Below are 3,507 nucleotides of genomic sequence, written 5' to 3'. Positions count from 1 at the left end.
ACAGACCCTGGTAAGCATCGCATACCAGCACCGAGCACCCTTCCCGGCAGCTTTAAAGAATTCTGCATGGTCCGGTGGTTGGCACGGTGGTCAAAGTGCTGGATGCCGCATGGTTGACTTGATGATTCAAGTTCCAGACCAGCAGAATGAAGAACACACTGGGCACGTGGGCACGCACGAAGTCCTGACAGGAGAATAAAGAAAGGACTGCAGTGTAGCCATCCGCCCTCACTTTCCCTCTCTTTGTCTCTCTGTCCCTCTCTGGTGAGCGCATGTGCTCTCTAGCAAAACTGAGGAGGAAAAAAAAAGGAAGAAATCAAAGAAAAGCTGAGCGCCAGCCTTGACCAGACCCTGATCACTCCCGCAGCCACGTGGGAGCACACCTCCCTCTGCCCGGCTGCCTGTGTTCCCTCTGGTGGGCTGCCCCATCTCTTGCTCCTTAGTGGTAAACTGAGGCAGGTCCTCACTTTTCTAGTCTCTCTAGAATGGTGAAAGTCACCCTGATCCTGAAACAGCCCAGTTCAGTTGGGAAGTGGCCTTTCTGTCCATCAACTCCCCCGCAAACTCACCCCGTGTGGCCCTGTCTGGGATCTCCCTGCACTAGGGACAGGGGAGCAGGGTGTCTTGGCCTTGCTCTCCGCTGGCCAGGCAGGACCCGAGGGGATGGCACACTCCCCAGGCCCTTCCCCAGCATGCCACCCGGGCTCCCTCCAAGCAGCCACCTTCACATTCCTCCCATCAAACTTAAGATGGGGGACACCTGTTCCCGGGGCATCCGCCTATGCTCACCAAGGCCCAGCCACAGTGAAAGGATGAAGGATGATGCTCACTCCACCCTCTGCTACAAGCCCAGCCTTGGCCTCCCCTACAGAGCTAGCAGACAGACGTGTCTATTTCTGTGTCCTGTGCCGGAGGGCGATGCCCTAGACTGAGTTGTCCCCAGAGCAGTGCATGGAGGCCCCAACCCCACGGACTGTGCTGGAGACAGCTCTCAGAAGGCAATGCAGGTTACAGTGTTCAGGCTTAGGGTGGGCCCAGCCGACGGACCGGTGCCCTAGAGAAGGAGAAGAGGCTTTCTCTGTCTCTCTCTTTCTCTCTCTTCTACCCTCTCCCTCTTCCCCCCTCGCCCTCCCCCTCTCTCCCTCTCTTTCTCTCTCTCTCCTTCCTCTCACCTTTCTCTCCTCCTTGTCCCTTCTCCCCATGTCTTCTTTCCTCTCTCACCCTCTCCTCTTTCCTTTCTCTCTCCTTTTTCTCACTCGCTCTCTCCACCTCCCCTCGCTAGTCATGTGAGGACAGAGAAAGAAGACAGCCCCAGCTGACTGGTGCAGATGGCGGCCACACCAAGCATGTCACGTGTCTCCGGCTGCCAGCAGTCTTGGCTTTCTACATGGAACTGGCTTCGTGTAACTTCTAAACAGGCTTCAGCGACACCCCAGAGCCAGCTCCCTGTGAGCCGGCCACCCTGTCCACTCTCACAAGCCCCTGCCAACAGTGAGGGAGCCCAGCCTCCTGCCCCAACAGAAGAAACAGAAGGGAACCTGGTGAACGCAGTGCCTGCAGCTGGGGCCCCACCAGCCACCTCCTGGCTGTCAAGTGCTGTCACAGACGTCATTATTCAACATGCAGTCCAGCGGGGTCAACCCACACCCAGGGCTAAGCCCCTGCAGCCTACACCTGCGAGAGCTCCAGGCGCCAAGAGGGAGGAGGCAGACTTATGCCGACTTCCTGGGCTTGGTCCACTGAGGAGCATCCCAGGAACCTGCAGGGTTGGGCTTGTGGAAAGAATAAACCCAACACCAGCCGTCTCCCAACTCCAGCTGGAACCTGAGAAACACTGGAACCAGCTCATTCTGAAACCATGTGGGCGACGAAGATGTCGAAAAGAAGATCCGGGATGACTCCCGGGTGCATGGCCGGCTGCAAACCCTGGGTAAGAACAGCGTCGATTACGGCATGGCCTGGGACAGACAGACAGAGATGGGGGGAGGGCTAAAAGTATGGCCCAGCAGAGGACAGGGCTGTGTTATGGGTGGTGTCCAGAAAATGGCTCCAGCTGCACCTGGAGTGACAAGAGAGTGCCATCCAGACTGTCTGAGCTATCATGGGGGTCATTAAAATATTCATGGAAAATGCATATTATGGAAAAGTTAGCCACGGGCTTCAAAATCCTTTTCCACCAAAATTAATTCGTTCTTTGATTCTAATTTCCACAAACGTTCTGAGGTCCCCTTGTGAGAGGGATTTCTGTAAATGAATGATAAAAAGCCAGAACCTTCAGGAGACAGGAGGTGGTGAACAGGCCACCACAGAAAAGGAGGTAACACATGTATCAAGAGATGCTCACACACTCCTTAGTTAGTACGACAAAGCTCAACTTTTAAAGTGAAAGTCTACTTTTTTTTAAAAGAATTGTTTTATTTAACTTTATTTATTTGTTTATTTTGATTTGACCAGAGAGGGACAGAGCGAGAGAGGTCGGGGAGTGAGAGAGCAAGCTGCCAGGTCCAGGACTCGAACCACAGTCAGCCATGTGCGAGTCCAGCACCCTTCACCACAACACCACCTGCCGGCCTCATGTGAAAGTCCACTTTATTCCCAACAGAATCACAAGCAGACACGAAAAAGGTAGCTCATCCCAAGTGTTGCCTAGGTGTGAAGGAGTGGATGGTCTTCTCCAGCTAGGAAAGCAATATGGCAGCATTCATAAAATTAAGGGCATGCATGCCCAGCAGCCCAGGAATTCTGCTCCTAGCTAAACTCTGGAAAGACCCTCGCAGAGTCCCACGAAGCAGCCCACGGAGGCTGTTCACCGAAGATTAGCTGTAGCGCAGGGAACTGGACAGCCAGGTGAATGTGCCCTGGGCCCAGGCAGGATTGCTGTCACTGTTCCCACTCACACCCACCCCCCCTTAGCTGTTCCACCCTGGAGCCTGGGAAACAAATATTCACTCTTCCCAGGTGCCCACTGGTTGGGGTGGTCTCCAAGAACTTGCCAAGGACTAGAGTAGCCTCTGCCCTTCTCTGCTGCTGGCAGCACCCTCCTGGCTCAGCACACACAGAGCTGCACAGGGAGTGGGAAAGGAGCATCTCCATGGCCAGCGGGCTACTGAGGGGGTTGTGGCTCTCCCTGGCAGCTCTACTTCTGATATCTTTCCCCAAGACCTCCTATCTTAGACACCACTGCTCCTCCTGACTGGAGGGCAGTGCTGGGTTGCCAGTCCCTCCTCTCCTCTGGAGCACCCCCCCACCCCCATCCTCTGCTTGCCACATTTATTTTGGTCTCTGTCATTCAGGTAAGTAGAGTCTTCCTAATAGTCAGCCACTCCCTGACTGTGTGTGAAAATTATTTTTTTTTTGAGAGGTTTTTCACTATAGGTGCGTGCGCTCGCCAGACAGACAGAGACAGAGAGACCCAAAGCGAGAAATCACCCCCCAGAGGGGATGGTCACGCCGCAATCCCTTCTCCTCCATTCTCCTCTCGGGATCTTGGGCACGCACGCGCACGTG

The sequence above is a fragment of the Tupaia chinensis genome, unplaced genomic scaffold, assembly GCF_000334495.1.
Source record: "Tupaia chinensis unplaced genomic scaffold, TupChi_1.0 Scaffold144150_1, whole genome shotgun sequence".
In the NCBI taxonomy this organism is placed as follows: domain Eukaryota; kingdom Metazoa; phylum Chordata; class Mammalia; order Scandentia; family Tupaiidae; genus Tupaia; species Tupaia belangeri.
Note: the sequence above shows the minus strand (reverse complement) of the source record.